Source organism: Macaca nemestrina, chromosome 3, assembly GCF_043159975.1.
Source record: "Macaca nemestrina isolate mMacNem1 chromosome 3, mMacNem.hap1, whole genome shotgun sequence".
NCBI classification, from domain to species: Eukaryota; Metazoa; Chordata; class Mammalia; order Primates; family Cercopithecidae; genus Macaca; species Macaca nemestrina.
Window position 1 is genome coordinate 164275539 of NC_092127.1, and position 24776 is coordinate 164300314.

The 24776-nt window shown below is 37.3% G+C and overlaps 1 long non-coding RNA gene across 1 annotated transcript in view; it reads right to left on the bottom strand.

Moving 5' to 3' along the window:
- Positions 1-21941, bottom strand: part of LOC139362218 (uncharacterized) — a 44342-nt gene extending 22401 nt beyond the window's left edge. The window contains exons 1-2 of the long non-coding RNA XR_011620619.1: positions 21846-21941; positions 21041-21120 (exon numbers count right to left, since the gene is read on the bottom strand). This is a non-coding gene — a long non-coding RNA (uncharacterized lncRNA). The remainder of the gene's footprint in view (positions 1-21040; positions 21121-21845) is intronic.
- Positions 21942-24776: the final 2835 nt, after the last annotated feature.

Below are 24776 nucleotides of genomic sequence, written 5' to 3' on the forward strand. Positions count from 1 at the left end.
TGTTACAGAAATCTTACACAGAGATTAAAAGGCAACAGAGGTATAAATGATCTTAAATAATTTCATAAACAGTAATTCTTTAAAGATTTCAAAAATAACTTTTTTCTCCTTGATTGCCTGTTATTTTTCAGAAGTAAAACTAGCTATCCCCACACTCACCCTGGACCCTGAAAACTGAAACTACACTTTTATCTTTACATTGACATGACTTTGCTATGTCTTCAGCAACATGATTTTATTTTTCCAGCATTCTACTGCCTAAGAATATTATTTAGTTGTTCAGTACAGGAATCACCTGAAAGGCCTGTCAACTTTTCAAAGAAAAACATAAACAGAGAATTTGTGCCCTAAGATTATTTGAATCTCTCACCTCGAAATCTTTGTTTGCTGTTTCCACAAATTCTAAACTGTTGTATCATGATTCTGATTCAATATCAGTCAAGTGCCTGCATTGAAAGGCCTGCCATAAACCAAACATCCAATTCTCAGTACATTCTGACCTTGACTTCTCCCTCTGAGACGTTGCTGAAGCTTTGCAAGGTAGCATTCTCCCTTACATTGGTAAGAAATAAACTCTGCTTTGTTTTATTGGCAAGTAGTGTTAGTGATGGTTAGGGAGCTAACTTTTGACTGCTTGATTGTGCATAGTAATATTCTTGGAAAAAAAGTAAGCTAAGCTTACTTACGGAGTGTTTTAAAGCTCCTACCTCTACTTAGCCATAATGCATTGTACACAAAAATACCTCTTAGAAAGGCAGACTACAGGACTTACCAGTCATTTGGGCATATTGTGAAAGATTTTGTCATATCCTTTCCCAGAAATCTATGTGATATAAGAAAGGGGAGATATGTGAAGTGAGAAGGAAATTAATAGTCTGAACCAATGGATGATTTTCATATGGCCCACTGTATCACTTCAATTCTATTTTCTAGGTATTTAATAGTTGTGCAAATTTGGGATTATTACTCTGCCTTTTAAACACTATTTTATTCCATTTGAAATGAAAATAATAATATTCCTGCTTCATAAGATGACTGCTGGAATTAAACCTGTGTTATGCACATTAAAAACATTTATTATGTTTGAATTTCATTTAAAAATAAGAAAGTTTATTAATTTGTGTAACACATCTTCCCCGGATTATTTCTTTAATTGTAAATAAATGGAATTGCAGAATCCATAGGATAAAACAAAGTTCTTGTTTTTGTTACTTAAAGGCTAAAATCCAGTGATAAGATGCTAAATTTGGGGGGAAATGAAAGACTATATATTTTCAAACCAAAGTGGTAAGAAAGCAGAAAAATTATTACAATATATCAAACATTAAACTTTAAAACATAAAAATCATAAAATCATAACATTTATATAGATATAAAAATGAACAAATGTTAAAGATATTATTTAGCTGATTAATGAGAGAACTGGTAAGATACTACATCTGGTTCAAAAGAGAATCTAAATATTGAAAGTCTATAGATTAAGAATGTACAAATAGAACTAAATTTTGGGTGCATTTTTTCCTCACATTGGTAAAGGAAATCAACTAAACCTCTACTAGACAGATTTTATTAGCTTGCCTATGGACAGTAAGTTGCATTCCTATAATTCCTATAATTTATCTACAACAAAAAAGGGTTGTAAAACAGCTTAGTGTCAATGAAAGACTAGAAATAAACTAAGCAGAAATAGGGTGTTCTAGATAAAGCATAGCTTTCCATTGAAACACAAATTGTTTCCATAGATCTGGCCATTTATTAAAGAATAATCTAAAGAAAGATTATTATATTCTACAGAATACAGCTGGTCTCATTAGATATGGCCTGATTTTGAGAGGTACAGCAAGAATCTTAATATATTACATAGGTCTTCTTTAATTTTCTTTGCTGTAAGTTGTCAAAAGGGGTCTCAGGTTAGACTTTTAGGAGCCTCCATTATTTGCTATGTTGAACCTAGAAAGCTAATTCAAGCCTGAAAAAGTTTCTTGTTGATATTTGACTAAGCTACTGTATTTGTCTGTTCCTGCATTGCTATGAAGAACTACCTGAGACTGGGTAGTTAATAGAGAAAAGAGGTTTAGTTGACTCACAGTTCTGCAGGCTGTACAGGAAGCATGGCAGGGAGGGCCTGCATGGTAGAAGGTGAAGAGGAAGGAGTCATATCTTACATGGCTGAGAAGTAAAAAGAGACCTAAGGGGCACGTGCTACACACTTTTAAACAACCAGGTCTCCTGAGAGCTCTATCATAAGACAAAACCAGAGTGATGGTGCTAAACTATTAGAAACAACCCCCATGATCTAATTACCTGCCACCAAGCCCCACCTCCAATATTGGGGATTACAATTCAACATGAGATTTGGGTGGGGACACAGAGCCAAATCATATCAAGCATCCATAACTTTGGATGATTTCATCTCTTCTCAAAGTCCTCAAATATCCTAAGGTATTTGACCTGCTAGAGGTGACCTCTCTTACCACCTGTAAGGCTAGACCTTATAAGTCAGGTAATAGGTCAATATTCCTGGTAAGGGCTTTGAAAGTATTTGACTTCATAAAACCAAACTTAACTCCTTTAAAGTGGCTGGTGTTGGGGCATGGGGAAAACTTTCCTTTGCCCTCTGAAGGTTCATGAACATCAGTTGAAAACTGGCAGACTATTAGGAGAAAAGGCATATAAATTTATTAACAAATAAGGGGAAAGTCAGAGTGACTGCTTCAATCCCTCAGTGGGGTACAAAATTATGTATTTTTGTTCACAGGCAAGCGAGAAGATGGGGGATGTAGACAATATGTTCGAGGGACAGATAATGATTATTGGGGAGAATAGATAGACAAGGGAAAGAGAAATTAACTTGTAAATGATTCTCTCTGAAATTTTAATGAGCCAGTCAGGCATTATTTTGTTGAAAAATCCATACAGGTGTGATGCCATTCCTCAGTCTTCTCTTCTGAAATAGATTATGAGATTTCAGAAAGGAGATTGAAGGCAATTGTGTTTCTTTTTGGTAAGAAGCTTCCTTGGTCAGATAAGAAAATTATAAAGAGTCCCCACTTGCACACGAAGGGTGAAGGAAAGACAAGTTTAGATGAATCTTGATTCTGAAGTTTTTCCATTTTCAAAAGCACTCAGCATGTCCAAGTACTGTATTTTAGGGAATTATTTTCTGTACCCCAACACTGGTCATTCCTGGTTAAATGTTCATCATTCCCAAATAGCACAATCCAGGAAAGACCTGGTTGCTTAATCAGTATTCCTATCTATACCATGGTAACAAATCACATCCTGCTAAACAAGAGGAGAGATTCTTAATGGACTTATCAAATAACTTAATAGCAATATAAAATAAGAAAACTTAATATAATCAATTTCTAAATTGAGGGAGGATAGTTGGAGGCAATATCTGTGGGCTAGGGATGGTCTCCAAATTCTGGTGGGACCTTGACCATGACCAGTGTTGAAGCTCTTAAAACCATCTTGAGAAGTAATTCAAGGACTTGTCAGAAAATAGTGAAAGTATGGAGATTTATTGCCAAACAAGAAGTACACACTCAGGAATAGGGAGAGTGGGCATACTCAAGAGAGAGTCATGCAATGGAGTTTGGGCTTTCTACATTTATGGTTTTCTTTAACCAAAACCACATTATCAAGATAATGGGTGAGAGTCACATTTGTAACTTGGGATAACATTTTAGGTAATATATCTAGTTAGTCTGGAAACTACAGGAAAGGAAAGAAAGAACAAAATTTCTTCAAACAAATGTCCCTGGACAATGAAGTTTCATACTTAGATCTCTGGGCCTGACAAATTTTGCCTGTTTCACATAACTCAGACTTCTCTAAACTACTATTCTGATTTTTTTCTTACTTACTGCCCCCCCCCAACTTTTTTTTAACAGAGTCTTGCTCTGTCACCCAGGCTTGAGTACAGTGGTGAAACCCTGACACACTGCAACCTCTGCCTCTTGAGTTCAAGCAATTCTCATACCTCAGCCTCTTGAATATCTGGGAATACAAGTGCGCACCACCACACTCGGCTAATTTTTATTAGAGATGAGGTTTCACCATATTATCCAGGGTGGTACGGTACTCCTAACTTCAAGTGATTCCCCCGACCTCTGCCTCCCAAAGTGCTGGAATTACAGGCATGAGCCACGGTGCCCAGTCTTATTTATTCCCTCTTGATGAAGATCTTTCTTTTCTGAAAACATTGGTGATATTATTTTTTTATTACTATACTTTAAGTTCTAGGGCACATGTGCACAATGTGCAGGTTTGTTACATATGTATACTTGTGCCATGTTGGTGTGCTGCACCCATTAACTTGTCAGCACCCATCAACTCGCCATTTACATCAGGTATAACTCCCAATGTCATCCCTCCAACCTCCTCCCTCCCCAAAATAGGCCCCAGTGTGTGATGTTCCCCTTCCAGAGTTGAAGTGATCTCATTGTTCAATTCTCACCTATGAGTGAGAACATGCGGTGTTTGGTTTTCTGTTCTTGCGATAGTTTGCTGAGAATGATGGTTTCCAGCTGCATCCATGTCCCTACAAAGGACACAAACTCATCCTTTTTTATGGCTGCATAGTATTCCATGGTGTATATGTGCCACATTTTCTTAATCCAGTCTGTCACTGATGGACATTTGGGTTGATTCCAAGTCTTTGCTATTGTGAATAGTGCCGCAATAAACATACGTGTGCATGTGTCTTTAGAGCAGCATGATTTATAATCCTTTGGGTATATACCCAGTAACGGGATGGCTGAGTCATATGGTACTTCTAGTGCTAGATCCTTGAGGAATCGCCATACTGTTTTCCACAATGGTTGAACCAGTTTACAATCCCACCACCAGTGTAAAAGTGTTCCTGTTTCTCCATATCCTCTCCAGCACCTGTTGCTTCCTGACTTTTTAATGATTGCCATTCTAACTGGTGAGATGGCATCTCATTGTGGTTTTGATTTGCATTTCTCTGATGACCAGTGATGATGAGCATTTTTTCATGTGCCTGTTGGCTGTATGCATGTCTTCTTTTGAGAAATGTCTGTTCATTTTCTTTGCCCACTTTTTGATGGCATTGTTATTTAGATATAAGTTTGTCTTACATTGTTAGAGAGGATCATTCTCAGGTAATTTTGTCTCATGTCAAATGCAAAAAGGAGAGGTACTATGACTTAAAAAGTTAGGCCAAATTGATTGGCAACTCAAAGGGACAGTGCAACAGAATCTCAGTCAGATCATCCACTTACAAAGAGCCAAGGCATGTAGGATCATTTCTGAGTGTCTAGCTGTCATGATTTCAGTTCTTGCTATTGACTTTAGACATCTAAAAACACAAACCGTAATCTATTTATGATTCAAAGCTATGATGCAATGAAAATAATTATTAACATCATTTCAAATCCAGATCTAAAAAGGGTTCCTATTCCTGAAGGTAACCAATCAAATAAATCATCTAAGGGGTTTGCCTTCTAATGCTTTGTAGAAATTGAGCCTTTTGAGTGATCCTTTTGAACTGAGTTTCTACTTATCATCCTGAGCAAGATCGATATGACTGGTTGCAGATCACCTTCAGTTGGAGATCTCTATAGATGGAAGACATCTACTTAGCTGGAGCTACATTTTCTTAAGTGAAAAATATGAGTCCATGAGTGTACGCCTTTGAGTTTAGCTGCACAAGTTTTGTTTTTAATATCTGATATGGCCACTTCAAATGTAGTTGCAAGGGTTCCTTTATTTGATAGCATTTCTAATACACAAAAAACCCAGGTCAAAGGCGGTGATCTTTGATGTCTTTATCTTCCAGGTCCTCAGTGTTAAAGCATCTTAAATCAATTTAAATATTTTTTAGTGATAAGCTATATAAGACTTTGGCAAGAATGAAGAATATTACCTTTAAAGGGAGCTGGTTTGAAGGCTCTTAAGTCCAGGAATGTGGGTCTTCCTGTTATTATTTCAAAAGGAGAAAGCTGATGTTTTCCAACAGAGTAGAACATAAGTTAAGTAATACCAGTAAAAGATTATTAGACCAGGGAAATTTCAAGGTTTCTATAACTTTACCATTTTTTTTAATTCCATTTATACATTCCACCAGTTCAGAGGACTAAAGGTGGCATGCAAAATGGAAATACTGAACAGTTGGCCATAGGTTATAAATAAACTAACGTCTGACCAATAAAATGGGTTCCTAGGTCTCTGCAAAATTTTAAAGGAACTCCCCAAGAAAGAATAGGACAAGACTTAAAATGGCCATGGTTAAAGATAAAATTGATGAAGAAATTTGTCATTTTCTTTTTGTGTATGCTATCATTCACAAAAAAAAAATAATTATTATTATTATTGATAATATTTACCAAGATACATTAGATTTTTAGGAATCTCATACAATTTTGGAACACATATGAATAATACATGCATACAAATATAACTCAGAGAAAGTTAGACCTCATTTCCTCTTTCCTCTTTGACAATTCTTCCTGTATAATTTTTACATACCAAAAAAGCCTAAGATTTCTCTCTTGAACTTTCAGGCATGAGACATACATATATACGTGTGTGTGTATGTGTGTGTCTGTGTATTTATATATGTGTATATGTGTATATGTGTGTATATATCCATATATGTGTGCATATATATGTATATATACATATATATGTATATATATATTATATATACATATATGATACATATACACATATATGGATATATATATCCATGTACATATATCACAGTTTCTTTATCCACTCACTGATTGATGGGCATTTGGGCTGGTTTCACATTTTGCAGTTGGAAATTGTGCTGCTATAAACATGTGTGAACAAGTATCTTTTTTTGTATAGTGACTTCTTTTTCTCTGGGTAGATAACCAGTAGTGAGATTGCTGGATAAAATGGTAGTTCTACCTTTATCTCTTTAAGTAAACTCTACAGTGTTTTTCATAGTGGTTGTACTAGTTTACATTACCACTAGCAGTGTAAAAGCTTTCCCTTTTCACTGCATCCCACCATATATATATATACACACATACACACACACACATATATATGTATACACACACACACACACACACACACACACAAAGGCCGTTCTCATGGAGTAAGGTGGTATTGTATTGTGGTTTTGATTTGCATTTCCCTGACCATTAGGGATGTTGAGCATTTTTTCATGTTTGTTGGTTATTTGTATATCTTCTTTTAAAAATTGTCTATTCATATACTAAGCCCACTTTTTGATGAGATTGTATTTTTCTTGCTAATTTGTTCGAGTTCTTGGTAGATTCTGGATATTTGTCCTTTGTTGGATGTATAGATTGTGAAGATTTTCTCCCACTCCGTGGGTTGTCTCTTTAGTCTGCTAACTGTTCCTTTTGCCATGCAGAAGCTCTTAAGTCCCACCTATTTTTCTTTGTTTTTGCTGCATTTGCTTTTGGGTTCTTGGTCATGAAATATTTGCCTAAGCCAATCTCTAAAGGGCCTTTCCAATGTAATCTTCTCGAATTTTTGTAGTTTTTGGTCTTAGATGTAAGTTCTTGATCCATCTTGAGTTAGTTTTTATATAAAGTGAGAGATGAGGATCCAGTTTCATTATCCTACATGTGGCTGCTCAATTATCCCAGCACCATTTGTTGGATAGGGTGTCTTTTCCCCACTTTATGTTTTTGTTTGCTTTGTCAAAGATTAGCTGGCTGTATTTGGCTTTATTTCTAGGTTCTCTATTCTGTTCCACTGGTCTATGTACATGTTTTTATACCAATACCATGCTGTTTTGGTGACAATGTCTTTATAGTGTTGTTTGTAATCAGATAATGTGATTTTTTTTACTCTTTATTCTGTAAATTTCCAGAAGTTGTGGAAAAAATCTCAAAGATTGTTTTACATGCAAAAGAGATTACCAAATTGAATTGAATTCTATGGAATATTTTGTAATTAGGATCCAATTTTTGAAACCAAAAATCAACAAGTGTTGATATTTAAATATATGATTAATATAGGATTACATGTGCCCAAGAAAGAATACCTGATTTCCTATTTAATCTAAGTGACTATAAAACATTTCGAGAATATAACTGTAAAAATGTGAGCTCTCTTATAAGTAAGAAAACCTTGTTTTCTTAAATAACTTAGGGCATAACTATTAAAAAAGAATACATCAAACTTTGTTATCTAGACAGATTATACCAAAAAATATTGTAACTTTTTATATTGTAGGCAAAGTTGATAAACAGTAAATCAAGGAAATAGTTCTATTACATATAGTTTTATTAGTTAGTAACCAGTTAATCTATGCATTTAAGAATATTATTTTTGGTCCTAGAACCTATTAGTCTGCAAATTTAAATGACCAAAACAATTATACAGTATAATAAATTTTGACATGTAACTGTCTGAGCAGTTGTATTAGTCTATGTTCACAGTCTTGATAAAGACATACCCAAGACTGGGCAGTTTACAATAGAAAGTGATTTAATTGGACTTACAGTTCCACATGGCTGGAGAAGGTCTCACAATCATGGCAGAGGGGAAAAGGCACTTCTTACATGGCGGCAGCAAGAAAGAATGAGGAAGAAGCAAAAGTGGAAATCCCTGACAAACCCATCAGATATCATTTGACTTATTCACTCTCATGAGCATAGCACGGGAAAGCCTAGCCCCCATGATTCAATTACCTCCCCTTGGGTTCCTTCCACAACACATGGGAATTCTGGGTGATACAATTCATGCTGAGATTTGTGTGGGGGCACAACCAAACCCTATCATTTCACTTCTGGTTCCTCCAAATCTCATGTCCTCATATTTCAAAACCAACCATGCCTTCCCAACAAGTCCCCAAAGTCTTAACTCATTTCAGCATTAATTCAAAAGTCCACAGTCTAAAGTCTCATCTGAGACAAGGCAAGTCCCTTCTGCCTATGAGCCTATAAAATCAAAAGCAAGCTAGTTACTTCTTATATACAATGTCGGTACAGGTATTGGGTAAATATCCACTCTACTAGTACTAATTTACTGTATTAGTTAGTTTTCACACTGCTGATGAAAACATAGCCAATACTGGGTGATTCACAAAAGAAAGAGTTTTAATGAGACTTATAGTTCCACGTGGCTGGGGAAGGTCACACAATGATGGCAGAAGGTGAAAGGCACTTCTTACATATCAGTGACAAGAGAGAATGAGGAAAAAGCAAAAGTGGCAACCCCTGATAAAACCATCAGATCTCATAAGACTTATTCATCATCATGAGAATAGCACAGGAAAGACTGGCCTCCATGATTCAATTACCTCCCCCTGGGTCCCTGTCACAACACATGGGAATTCTAGGAGATACCATTCAAGTTGAGATTTGGGTGGGGACACAGCCAAACCCTATCAGCAATCTATTTTCAACATTCTTCCAAGAAACATGTAATGACTTAAAACATGGGGGCTTGGTGTTTTGGAAGAGAAATTACATGATGACAGCCATCAACTCCCAATGGAAGCATCTTATCAGATAGTATGAATAACTAACTCACTGGTACAATTCCAAGGGGTGAATTTCAAGATCCATGTTTTCAAATTACAGAGACACAAAACATTATACACTGACTAGAAGAGCATTCCAACTAAAGTTCTCAAATTGAATATACTTAAAAAAAAAATAAATAAGACAGGGTCTGTTTCTGTTACCCAGGCTGGAGTACAGTGGTACAATCTTGGCTCACTGCAACCTCCACCTCCTGAGTTCAAGCCATCCTCCCACCTCAGCTTCCTGAGTAGCTGGGACTACAGGTGTCCACCATTGTGCCCAGCTAATTTTTGTTTTTGTAGAGATGGGTTTCACCATGTTGCCCAGGCTGATCTTGAACTCCTGAGTTCAAGCAATTCGCCCACCTTGGCCTCCCAAAGTGTTGGTATTACAGGTGTGAGCCACCACATTCAGCCTTTAAGTATACTTAAAGAATACTTGGGGATCAGAATATCATCAGAAGAAGACTTCTAAACCAGGACCTTTGTATAAAGTTGATTGCAGGACACATTAAATAGCCTCCACCCAAAATATCTGCAGCAGGACCAAGAGCCATAAACTAGTGTATGACCCTCCTAGAACCTTAATTTTTTTAGCCTATTTCTTTCTATTTTGCTGTTATATACATGCTATGGTTTGAATGTTTGTCCATTCCAAAACTTATGTTAAAGTTTGATTGGCATTGTGACAGCGTCAGGACCTGGGATTTTTGAGAAGTGATTGGGCCAGGAGGGTTTTGGCTTTATGATTTGATTAATGCTGTTATTGTAAGAGTATGTTTATTATAAAAAGGCCAATTTAGCTTCCTTTCTCTCTGTCTCTTTCTCTCTTGCTCTTCCACCTAGCTGCCGTAGGATGACACAGCAAGAAGGCCCTTGCCGGTTGCAAGCCTGTCGATCTTGGACTTTCCATCTTCTAGAACTGTGAGCTAACACATTTCCTTTCATTATAAATTACCTAGTCTCAAGTGTGCTGTTATAGCAGCAAAACCAGACTGAGACCATGGTTTTAAATTGCTGATAACTTAATTCTTATTTCTTGCATTTGTTGAGGAGAGTTTCTTTAAATATTGCAAATAATCATTAAGAGTAAGTTCTTCTTTATCCTTTGCAAATGCATACCAAACAATTATTATACGTTTTAGCTACAGCTTTGTATCCTGTAAATGTTATTTTTAATATCTACTACCTGATTTCTCTGGATTAAAATCTAGTATATATTCCCCTATACTTTTCAGAGGATCATTTGCCTTTACTAGATACTTTGGGTAAATGAAATAGTCCCACATTATTAATATCAGCTTCCATTCATGCTAAAAATTGAACAAGAAGCAGAAAAATTTATTGGCAAAAATATAATTACAGTGCTGTTCCCAAGAGCAAAAGACATAGTAATGTTGGAAACATATATTGGAACTCTATTTATTAGCACACATTTTTTTCTTATTCTCCATCTCTACACAAAATTTTTTCTTCCTAAAGAACAGATAAATAAAACAAATACTATCACACTAAAGGACATCTATATTTAGTAATTTTCTCCCATGTTTTATGCAGATAGACATCAAGACTTCATTTGTTTACCAAATATAAAACTTGTGTCTATGGGAGAATTCTTAGAATTTTTCAGACAGTCAAGATTTATTTATATCCATCTTTCAATCTTATATTTTGGTTTTTACCCCCAAACTATCAAAGATTACACCAGGAAATTACTCAGAGCAATCAATGATTAACTCTTTAAACTTCAAATCACACTGGCATAGACACTGTTACAATCACAATTATTCAAATATGTAAAAAGTCAGAAACTGATCAATAACCTAGCTGAAATGATAAATCTTCAACATGCCTTGAGGTTTGAGACATAAGTCTACATATTTTGGCCATTTCTTATTATATAATCTCATAGATTTTATTCTATTTGCTAGCCATAATGTCATATTTGCCATCACTAATATTTGGTGTTGTGGTTAAATACCTCTTTTTGAGCAAAAAGAAACATCCATGTTTAAAAAGAAGCCAAAGTGTCTTCCCTAATCTTGTAGCTTTAAAGCAGTCAAACAAATCTAATCATTGTCTGCTCCTTATCTTTGTGAGAGTTATAATCAGTGTTTGTATACTCAGCTCACTGTCCCCGGAAACTTAGATTTCATCATCAAAGATTTTCTAACAATCCCTAAGAGATAAGGCAACACAAAGACTCTCTATGTTCTGAGGTCCATACTAAGAACTTCTGACACCAAAACACAGCAATAAAACCTCTGCACTCGCTTTCACTTACATGACATTATTTTAGAAGTGTCTCTCTTGACATCTTCCCTACTTTACTAAGTAAATAAAATTTAATTTTCTTATGTTACAATCGGTTTGTTCATTTTATGTATGGAGTGTCCTGTGACTGCAGCCTCCTGGCTGCTTTCATGGGTTGCTGTTGAGTGTCTGCAGCTTTTCCAGGCACGCAGCACAAGTTACTGGCGAATCTACCATTCTGCGGTCTAGAGGATGGTGGCCTTCCTCTTACAGCTCCACTAGGCAGTGCTCCAGTGGAGACTCTACGTGGGGGCTCTGACCCCACATTCCACTTCCACACTACCCTAGCAGAGATTCTCCATGAGTGTCCTTCCCCTGCAGGAAACCTCTGCCTGGACATCCAGACATTTCCATATAACCTCTGAAATCCAGGTGGATGTTCCCAAACCTCAATTCTTCACCTCTGTGCACCTGTGGGCTGAACACTATATGGAAGCTGCCAAGACTTGGGGCTTGCATCCTCTGAAGCCATGGCCTGAGCTGTACCTTAGCCCCTTTTATACATAGCTGGAGCAGCTGGGACACAGGGCACCAAGTCCCTAGTATGCACACAGCAGGGAGACTTTGAGCCCAGCCCAGGAAACCATTTCATCCTCTTAAACCTTTAGTCATGTGATGCAAGAGGCTGCTATGAAAGTCTCTGACATGCCTAGAGACATTTTCCCATTGTCTTGGTGATTAGCATTTGGGTCCTCATTACCTATGCACATTTCTGTAGCTGGCTTGAATTTCTTCCCAGAAAATGGAGTTATCTTTTCTACTGCATTGTCAGCCTATAAATTTTCCAAACTTTTATGCTCTGCTTCGTCTTGAACACTTTGCCACTTAGAAATTTCTTCCACCAGATACCCTAAATTATCTCTCTCACGTTCAAAGTTCCACTGATCTCTAGGGCAGAGTCAAAATGCCACCAGTCTCTTTGCTAAAGCATAGCAAGAGCTACCTTTGCTCCAGTTTCCCACAAGTTCCTCATTTGTATCTGAGATCATGTCAGCCTGGACTTTATTGTCCATATTACTATCATCATTTTGGTCAAAGCCATTCAAAAAGTCTCTAGGAAGTTCCAAACTTTCCCACATGTTCCTGTCTTCTGAGCCCTCCACGTCTCTAGGAAGTTCCAAACTTTCCCACATTATCCTAGCTTCCTCTGAGCCCTCAGAAATCGTTCCAATCTCTGCCTGTTATGCAGTTTTAACATCACTTTCATATTTTCAGGTATCTTTACAGCAGCACCCCACTCTCTGCAATACCAAATTCCTGTGTTAGTCTGCTCTCTCCCTACTAATAAATACATACTCAAGACTGGGAAATTTATAAAGAAAAGATATTTAATGGACTCAGTTCCACATGGCTGGGGAGGCCTCACAATGATGTCAGAAGGCAAAGGAGAAGCAAATGCACATTTTACATGGTGTCAGGCAAGAGAGGTTGTGCAGGCAGACTCTCATTTATAAAACCATCAGATCTCATGAGACTTATTCACTACCATAAATACAGTATTGGGGAAACAATGACTCAATTATCTCTACCAGGTCCCACCCTTGACATTTGGGGATTTTTACAGTTCAAAATGAGATTAGGGTGGGGATGCAGCCAAACTATGTTATAAATTTAAACTCCAACTGGCATTTTTCTTCCACATTTGCCTACCATCTCACCCTAGCTTATGATCCACTGAGTAACTGCAGTGATCCTTTCACAACATGAATCAAACTAAGATACTGTTCTACTCAAAACTCTGCAATGGTTATGCATTCACTCAAGTCAAGCAAAAGTCCTTATAATGGCCTACAAGGGACTGACTACATGGTCACGTTCACCTGCCTTTCTTTTCATTGCCATCCTCACCTCCTCTTCGTTTCTTTGCAGCCACAGTGACCTTTTGGTTGTTTATCAAACTCAGAAAATATACTGCAATCTCAATGCCTTTGCATTAGCTGTATCCTCTGCCTGGAATGCTTTTATGCATATGTATGTATGACTTATGCCCTTATCTCATTCAAGTCTTTTTAAATATCATTTTATCATTAAGGTAACTTGAAATTGCATCCTCATCTCCTTGCCATTTCTAATTTCTCCACTTTGGTTTACTTTTTTTTCAAACAAGTTATCACTTTCTAGCACTTCATAAATTAATCTATCTACTTATCTATAAATCTACCTGTTAATTTTATGTGTTGACTGGGCCGTGATATACCCAGATATTTGATCAGACATTATGTTGGATGGTTCTATGAAGATGTTTTGGGATAATAATAACATTTTAGGAAAGTACATTGCCCTCCTGAATGTGACTAGGCCTCATCCAATCATTTGAATACCTGAGTAGAACAAAAACAATAACCTTCCGTCAAAGAAGAGGAAATTTTTTCTGTCTGACTACCTTTGGCTATGGGACATGTTTGCTTGTTTGTTTGTTTTTGTTATTTTTTTTTTCCTGCCTTCGGACTTGAACTTAAACATCAGCTTTTCCAGCATCTTGAGCCTGCTGACCTTTGGGCTGTAACTACACTAGTGTTTCTTTTGAATGTCCAGCTTGTCAACTGCAAATCAAGATACTCAGCCTCCATTATCACATGAGCCAATTCCTTACAGTAAATCTCTTTCTACGTACTTATACATTCTATTGGTTCTATTCCTTTGGAGAACCCTAATAAACTTTTTACCTATCATCTATTTATTTTTTAAAAATTTATATTTTTTATATGTCTCCATTGACTAGAATATAGGAATTATGAGGGCAAAGATTTTTATCTGTCTTATTCACTGTTTTACTACAATACCTAGATTAATGTTGAGGACACAGCTTTGAAAAAAATTATTGAGACATTTTTGGTTATTTATATAATTCATGCATATTTCCTTTAAATCTTACTCTAATTTGTCTTTTGCTTGCTCCTGTGAATGATTCAGTTTTACATCAAATTTTCTAATGTATTACTCTTAGCACATAACATATACAAGTGGTTTAGAAGCACATTTAATGACATTGAAACCTAATAGCAGCAACAAAGGGGTAGAGCAAATATCTGAAACCAGACATTCTGGCTCAGAAGTTCACGGTTTTACCACTAGGCTATGCCATGTTATGATAGAATGTATTGTAGGGCTGATGTCGTTTAGCAGTGTCCCCACCAAAAATCTCATCTTGAATTGTAAACCCCATAATCCTCATGTGTCAAGAGCAGAAAGAGGTAGAGGTAATCAGATAATGGAGGTGGTTCACCCCATGCTATTTTCTTTCTTTCTTTTTTTTTTTTTTTTACATTTAATTATTACTATTTTTTGTTATACTTTATGTTCTAGGGTACATGTGCATAATGTGTAGGTTTGTTACATATGTGTATACATGTGCCATGTTGGTGTGCTGCACCTATCAACTCATCATTTACATTAGGTATATCTCCTTATGCTATTGCTGTTTTCATGATAGTGCATAAGTTCTCATGAGATCTGATGTTTTTGTAAGTGTCTGGCATTACCTCTACCTGCAGTCACTCCATGTTGCCACCCTGTGAAGAAGGCACCTCCTTCTCCACCACGATTGTAAGTTTCCTGAGGCCTCCCCAGCAATGAGAAACTGTGAGCCAATTAAATCTCTTTCCTTTATAAATTACCCAGTCTCGAGTATTTCTTCATAGCAGGGTGGGAATGGACTAGTACAAGCTCTTCTATGAGGTGAAATTCCATTAGCAAGCAGAGTACAGTTCCAAGTCTTTTTTTTTTTTTTTTTTGTCTATCATTTCCCAAAGGTTATGGAAATTTTATTTTCTTTTAATTTTTATACTTATATTCTCAATAGATTAAAAATTCAATGTGTACATGTGTCTGAAGAAGTTTGCACTTTGCCCATGGAGGCACTCAAACCTGCCTTGACATGATAGGAAACTGCTCTTCCATCAGGACAATTACTCTCATCAGGCTTTCAAATTTTCAGCCACACAGTTGTTTTGTCTGATTTCCAAAATGTATGTCTCTTCTTTTATTTATCCAATATTTATCAAATATTTATTGACTCCCTGTTATAAGCCAGGAGTCATTCTGGTTATAGAAATGTAAAATATTTTCAAAATATAAAACGCCATTTCTCAGGCACTCACCAAAGAATACAACCTGTCTGCTAAGTTGTCTGCCACCCTACTTCTAAAAATGTATGTGTATAGCAAGTGAACTTAAGATACACTTACTATAAATCCGTAATACCATTCTTAGAAGCAATTTGTCAATCTGTAACAAAAACCTTAAAAATAATCTCTTCATTTAGTAATTCATCTGTTAATTTTTTAGAAGGAAAATAAAATCAAAGATGTACACAGGCTCCAGAAAAAGAATGTTTGGAAGAACATTATATATAAACTGAATAATTGAAAACAATATAAATATTTAGTAATAATGGAATAGTTAAGGATGTAATGCAACCATCATATAGAATAACATGGAGCCAGAAAAGTCTTGCTGAACATTTAATAACACAATGTAAAAGTAGAAAAGAACAATATAAAATTTGTATTATTCTGATTTTTAAAAATAAGAAAAAACGTCCATCCTTATATTTCAAGAACTATCTTATTTTTTAAAAGTATATAATGGTTTTATATACATGATTTCATTTGGATTTGAAACAGTGCTGTCAGAGGTAAAACATTTGTACTCTAAAGCAAGAGCATTAACATTTTCAGATCGTAAACAACTTTTCCAGTACAAGATGGCTAGCACGAAATTTGATATATTGAACTTAGGTCTTTAGATGTCAATGCTAGGACTAGACTATAGTTTATCACAGAAAAGCTGTATCCATTTCAACTTGTATAAGCTTTGAAAACAAATCTATTCTTAGTAAAATGACTATATGTCTATATTACACTTAACGGTCTTATGCATATTTATTTTATATTCTCACTGAAGTGCAAAAATACATCTTTCTTTACATTCGAAGTTTTGGATTTTTCCATTTCCCACCCTTTTTTATTTTCCCATTTGTGGATTATGTTTTGTTTGTGTTCAAAGTCTATTTGCAACATTTTGTAGGTACTTGGTTAAACTAATGTTCTTTTATAATCATACTTAAGTCTCTAAATTACATGACCATTTTACAAATATAGGAGAACTTTCCCTAACTTTAGAGAATGGACTTTCAAGAGCAATCAAGCCTAGTTGATTAGCTACAGCTTTGTTGTGATAGTCAAAATAATCAGTTTATTTATCTCTTGAAGTATTCTAAAAACAGAGCTTACTTTATATATGCATAAAAAAGTAAGAAAATTCGGCCGGGCGCGGTGGCTCAAGCCTGTAATCCCAGCACTTTGGGAGGCCGAGAGGGGCGGATCATGAGGTCAGCAGATTGAGAGCATCCTGGCTAACCCGGTGAAACCCCGTCTCTACTAAAAAAATACAAAAAACTAGCCGGGCGAGATGGCGGGCACCTGTAGTCCCAGCTACTCCGGAGGCTGAGGCAGGAGAATCACGTGAACCCGGGAGGCGGAGCTTGCAGTGAGGTGAGATGTGGCCACTGCATTCCAGCCTGGGGGACAGAGCGAGACTCCGTCTCAAAAAAAAAAAAAAAAAAAGAAAAGAAAATTCATGGCTCTGAGTGGCTTAAAATAAAAGCAAACCAAACTATACAAGGAAAAATTCATATATAAAATATTGGGGTTGAATTAAATATTGAAATTGGAGTCGCGAGTAGAATGAAATTTAAATTAAATCAATTTCATCTTAATAAAATTTGTGCTTTCCCCAGATTGGTTCCTGTCAAGTCTTGGAACTTTAAAATATTTTGCTGGAATATTGGTTTACATGTTTTATTCTCTACCAGACTGTAAATTTCTTAAGGGCCAAGATAAGATCTTACTAATTGTTGTATCCCTAGCATTTCTACAGATTTAACATTGAGAGAGTTTGAGTATTAATAAGGAATGAATTGATATACACTTGAACTAGTTTAATGTAGTAACGGGAATGTTGATATAAAATGGTGTGATTATTTTACATTTACAAGAATTTTTGTTTTGCTTTTTTCTCACTTTTAGATACACAAAATAATTTTCCAATATTTCAAAAATAATTTCTTATAAAAAATTTTAAAAATTACTAAAAACAGCATGTTACTTCTATAGTTTCAGAAAGGATCATTTTTGATAATTCTCACTCAATATTTGCCCTTGATGTTAATGTAGGATATGATTTATATAATTGTAAAACTGTGCTATTTGACCATTTTAAGATCTCAGACTACCTGATGCTAAGGAGAGGCTAAAATAAAGAGGCAATATGCACTGATTAAGTATGTATGGGCCTCAAAACCATAATTCTATGATTGTATAAGACCTAAGTTTCTGACACAGTTTGATCAAAATTCTCTTTTTTGTTTTGTTTTGTTTTGCATAAAATTTCTTTTAAAATGTGTTGCAGTCCACAGAAAACGATTGGGATAGAGCAGCTAGCCACAAATTATTTACAACATTTATTCAACAAATGTTTATCTCTTTATGCAAAGAACTGTGCTAGCACACATAAAAGGTAGTCTTGGAATTCCATTAGATAATTTTGATGCCTTACTTTAGGACAGAAGTGCGTTGGCATGCAATGTTAGTCTGAGAATATTGCATCATTTTGAAATTAATTTGTTGATGATGAGTGGCAATTAGATCATTCATACTTTAAAGAGAACAGAAGGGAAAATATCATTAGTTGATATTACTGTCAGTGGGGCTAAAGAGTATCTGGGAATGCAACCAAATGACTTAATAGAAAAGACAAAAATGTAGGCGGGGGAGTAAGAAATATAGGAAAGCAGAGCAAAAGAAGAGAAAATCATGAAAAGAGAAAGAAAGAAAGAAGCTGAATACGTGAGGAAATGGGGTTCTAAGGTCACCACAGTGATTTTGGAAGTTCTTAAGTGTATCAAGTCAGTAATTAATATCCCTTCTGCTTTTACCACCACCACCACCACCACTATGAGTGACAAAGCTCTTAAAATCTCTGATCAGAAATCAGAGTTAAGTTTTAATGCAAAGGTTACATGTTTCACTTTTGTGTGAGAAAGTTTAGAGACTGGCAAATATCAACTGTCCTGAAGTTATGGAAGATACCTCTAAGTAATCATGACACACTTTCCACTGAGCCAAGATGTGACTTCTGTATCCACTGCACAAATCCTAAGATAATCACAACCAATAGACAATAAATGACCTCTGAGAGTAAATTTATTTTCCATTCCTGCTGTTAACAAATTCAAATAAATTATTTACCTTTAATTCACCATTTATTTATGAAGCTTGTACTATGTGCCAGTCATTGCCCTATTCTGAGAAAGCTTATACTGTAGTAAATGAAAGAGACAATAAAAAAGTAAATACATAAATAAATAAGGTTCAGGCTATATAAATGCCATGGAAGAAAATAAATGGAGTTAAGAAGAAAATAAATGGAGGTAAGAACATAAGAGGTTCTGGAAGTGGAAGAAATTGCTGTTTATAGATGTTGGAAGATGAGTACCAAATTAAAGAAAAGGTCTGGAAAAATACATTAGATAGAGGATTTGGTAAGGAAAAATACTTGGAGAGGACAACATATTTGGCTCATGCTAAAGGAATAGCAAGAAGGCTAGCATACTGGGGTTGAGGGCCTGTGAAGTTAGAGAGGCCAGACCTTAAAGGTTTTGCAGAAATTTGGCTTTCCACTGGTTAAGACAGGAAGTGATTGGAAGGTCTTGATCAGTGAGTGGAATTATATAATCTGTCTTTGCAAGATTCATTATGGCTACTCAGTTGAGAACAAGGAAAGGATGTGAAAAACAGTTGGAGGCTACTGTAAAAATCCAATCAAGAATAGTATATTCTATAGTTCCTTAAGGTAGGTTCAAACAGTAAATGGTGAGAAGTAGATACATTTTGAAGATAGAGACAACAATATTTGGTGATTGATAGATGTGCAATATTAGCAAAAGAGGAGTCTAGGATAATTTCAAAATTTTAGGTCTACCTAGAAAAGTAAAGTTGCAACAGACTAAAATTATAAAAAACTAGAGAAAGAGCACATTCAGAAAGGTATATTTGTCAGAATAGGTTAAGTTATGTTGTGATAACAAGCAACTTCAAAATCTCAGGTGCTAAAAACAATAAAGATTCATTTCAGGCTATGACACATGTCTGAAGAAAATCAACAAGCAAAAGTTCTGCTTGTCATAGGTACTTGTAGACGCAGGCTGAGGAAGGCTGCACAATGATGAGCGTTTGAATGATCCCTGTGGCACAGGTCAGGAAACATACTGGATCATGCGCTAAATCTTAAAGCAAAACTCATAACTTCTACCTCATTTGCCATAGCAAATGCACTTTCTACATTTATATTCGAAAGGGGTCTACGGGTGTTATTTTACCATGTGTCAGAAAACTGGAGATATTTGTTTAATGACTTAGGCTACATTAGAATACATTTATATTTAAACATGCCAAGTTTGTAATTCTTATTAGGCATCAAAGTAATGATGCCAAATACAGAGTTGTCTATTTGGGTATAGAATTCAGGAGATCGTGACTGTGGGCAGTGGCTCATGCCTATAATCCCAGCACTTTGGGAGACTGAGGCTGGTGGATCACTTGAGGTCAGGAGTTCAAAACCAGCCTCACCAACAGGGTGAAACCTTATCTCTACTAAAAATACAAAAAAAAAAAAAAAAAAAAATTATCCGGGGGTGCGGTGCATGCCTGTAATCCCAGCTACTCCAGCGACTGAGGCACAAAAGTAACTTGAAGCTGAGAGGTGGAGTTTGCATCTAGCCTGGGTGACAGAATGAGACTCTGTCTTAAATAAATACATACATACATACATAAATAAATAAATAAATAAATAAATAAATAAATAATTCAGAAGAGTCATTTGGGTTAGAATTTAAAGTTTGTAGACATAATCTTGGGAATTAAATGTAGATAGAAAAAGAAAGTAAAAAGCTCAAGCGACAGGTCAAACAAATTTGAGTAGGCAGTAAGGTGAGAAAGAAACAAAGAAAACTGAGAAAGTAATCTCACTGACCAAGATAGGAGAAAAACCAAAAGAAAATGATATCCCAGAATACAAGAGAAGGAATAATTAAGAAAGAGTTGAATGATCATTTATGCCTAATGCTGCTAATTATGAAATTAAACTTGACCAATGGATTGAGTAGCATAGACATTACTGATAACTTTTAAAAAATTTTTCTGCAAAGTGGTAAAAAAACCTTACCTGATGACTGGTTTTTTGGAGATTTGGAGGACAGGAAGTTGTGATAGTGATTTGAAGTTTTGATATAACAGAGGAAATCCCTGGAGGAAGAATAAGTTCAAATGATTACTTTTCTTCCCCTTTCTTCTGCTTTAAGATGAGTGATATTAAAATATGTTTTCATGCTTATGAAAATAATAGATTGAGAAGGAAAAATAATAATGCAAATGAGTATTTCAAATTTATCCAAGAGTAAAGTAGAAATTGTGACTGAACTGCTTTTGAAATGTTAGTGCCTTCAGCTTTATCACCCTTGCTCTCTGTGTTTCACTTTTTGTGTCTCATAAAAAGAAGGGAAAAGATATCATGAGGTGAGGGAGGAATCTGAGATCTATTGGGTATTCTTGCAACGTTAGACTGAAGACCCTCAGAAAATTCCTTAAAATCAAATAGCTGTTATAAAATAGATTTGAACAAATGAAAGAACTATGTATGCCAATACAATGACAAATGATAGATATTTGTCACATTTCAGGACTGTAAGTAATGGAAATAACTATAAAATAGAATTAAGGTGACTTAAAGCATTCTAATAAAATCCTGGAACTGTGCTAAACTGTTATTTCCAGCTTGTTGGAATTTATGGAGAGAGATGCCATTGTGCTAGTGCTTCATATATTGGCTCTGCCAGATTCTGTTTCTGCCCAGCTCTTCTATATGTGGCAGACTCATGTAGATGCATCACCTGGACACTCCTGTAAGTTCAGACCAAAAGGAGACAGCAACAAGATATTGTGGGTAAAAGAATATAGATATCCCTACTCACTCACTGCTTCAAGGATCTTGTGAACTCCAGCAAATCTCAATAGTTCCAACTCCACAGTTCAAGTCCTCACCCAATACCAGGTACGTAGTAAGATCCTCATCCGGCCCTATTAAACTCTACTGCTATTGACTCCTGGCACCTTGGAATCTCATTTTTGTTGCGTCAGACTTACTCATAATTCCTAGGTAGTTTTTCCACTGAAGTCTTTTCAGTTGAATTATCTGGGTGCGATTCCATGTAATTCAAGGAATATATCTTGAAATATTTTATGGGACACGTCTTATATTTTATATATGTCATTCTCTGTCACTGTCATGACTTATTACAAGGCTCATATTGCTCCTGTTGGCCAGTGGGAACCAATTCAAGTTGGCTCCTGTATCCTTTTGATACGTTTTCACTAGGTTTTGAGTTCTGCTTTTTCTTTGGCACAATAATGTATTTTGGGTTTTCTGTTTTTGTTTTTTTTTTTTTCTCTCATTTAATCCTAGAACTGGCCATTTGTCCAGGAAGTCTGGTCCCTTACAGTGGGAGACAATATCTTAAAATAAATCAGTGTGCTAAACATGCTCATTCTTTTGGACGTGCCATTTACATCTTAATCCTTTCACAGCATTCAGCCCTTAGAAAATATATATTGATTGAATCATAAAATAATGCTGACATTTCTAAATTTAATCCAAACCCAAAGGGTTCTTTTTGCCCTTCTCCTTACACATTTATATCTTCTTTAAAATAACTTATTTTAATAAAATTGATTTTATGTCTACTGAGTTTACCTGGAGAGCAAGCATAAGTCATTTGCCTCCTATTTTGAAACTACTTGAATTGAGGTGCTTTCTCACATCCCAAGTAGCTTCTCCTTCTTTTAGGTCTATGTCTATTAAGTCTATTAGTCTATTTACAATAGACTATCTAACCAAATATATCCTTTATCGGGGAAGATACCTAGCCAGTTTTTACGAAAAGCAATTTGAAAGCTAATGTAACAATTGTGACGGCAGCAGAAGACTGTCTGGAGCTCCCACTGCCATCATACCGGCCACTGCAGCAAGAGCACAGGGCCTGAGGGCTGCCAGCATGGGGCTGGCCTCCGTCGCCCCCTGGTGGCGGAGCCGCGAGTTAAACAGAAAGGGGCCCTGAGGCAAAGCTGGACCTGGGCCAGTGCAGCACTTGCACACAAAACGCAGGGGCCAAGCCTGGGGCGTGGAGCTGGGCTGTGCTTGAGCCCTTGGGGCAAGAAGTAGGAGTGGTTCCCGCTTTAGGGACCTGGCCATTGGTGAAGCCACTGCACCAACCCCCACCAGGGTGCAAAGTTCCTGTGCCTTGGGAGGAGGTTCTGTGCAGGGCTGCCTGGGGTCGGCCCCACATTGGGATGACTGCTGAGCTTGACACTCCCAACAGCCAGGCTCTAGGCAGCAATACACTCTGGCCTGTGCCACCCCTCAGTGCTGGGACAGCATTGACATGCCAGGCCCCTGCTGCCTCACCTCCTTCTGGACTTTGGGCTCCAACAAGCGTGGTAGGAGGGAGCCGATCGGGTGCTGAGGGCAGCTTGGTACTGGCCTATGGATGCCCCTTGGTGCGAGCATCCTGGACCCATGGATGGAGGCAAACAGGGTTCTGGTTGGAAGGGGGCAGGTTCCTGCTGAGGCTCTACCTTCAGACCAGTGAGGGCCTGTAGGCTGGGGGCTGGGCTGTCAGTCCCTAACTAGAGTGGGAACTTGTGTTCACTTTTTCCGGGCCCATCCATGGCCGTCCGTGACAATAATGATGCACCTCCTCCACTCCCAGACTCAAGGACTCAGCCAGAGCAGAGTAGACCTTGGGACGATCACCTGCAGAGAAGAGCTACACACTCCAGGGCCTCGTCTTTGATGAGAGCTGAGAAGATGATGGGACAACCTGCCTGCAGAGGATGTAACCCGCTCCAGGGCCTTCTTTCTGCTGAGATCTGCAGAGATATCATGATGACCAGCTGCAGAGAGGAACAACTCACTACAGGGCCTCCTCTCTGCTGAAAGCTGAGGAGATGATGGGAGGACCTACCTGCAGAGAGGAGCAACCCACTCCAAGGCCTCCTCTCAGCCGAGAGGTGCAGAGATGATGGGATAACTGCCTGCAGAAAGGAGCTTCCCATTCCAGGGTCTCCTCTCTGCTAGGAACTGAAAATTTTTCAGGACACCCTGGCTGCAGAAAGGAGCTACCTACTGCGGGTCTCCTCTGAGCTATTCTATTGCTCAATAAAGCTCCTCCTTGTCTTGCTTACGCTCCACTTTTCTGCATACCTCATTCTTCCTGGGCACAGGACAATAACTTTGGACTCACTGAGTGAGGCTAAAAGAACAGTAACATGAACAGGGCTGAGACATGCCCCTTGCTTGCCACATTTTGGGAAAAGAGAAGGAAAGAAAAGCTGTGGTTCACTGGGGATCCCAGATCTGGGACCTCCCTGATCCAGAGCTGTGAATCCCTTTTTGGGGTCCTGTGGTTGCTGGCATCTCCAAGTTTCCAGACACCACCATGTTCCCTGGTGCCAGCTGTGGAAGCTGCTTGTGGTGTGTCTGGTCCAGCAGCAGCTTCAGGGAGAGCAAGTGCCCATGCTGGCACCTGGAACTGCCTGCCCTGCTGCAGTAGCCGGCATGTCTGACTGCACGGTGGCCAGACCCCACACTTGATCACACATCCCTTACCACTCCATGTAGTCTACATTGGCTGAGGTGGTATCCAGGCTGGTAGCGTGAGCAGAGTGCAGTCTGTCAGGCTGAGTGGGAAGAATGAGCCCAGTGGGCCCAAGAAAAACTTGGGAAAAGAAGCCACCAGCCACAGAGGTTCCTGGCCAGAAAAATGACACCCCAAAGATTCTGTAACCATTGGGCTCATATGTTTAGGTCATGGTGGAACAGTAATGGTGAGAAGCAAATACATTTT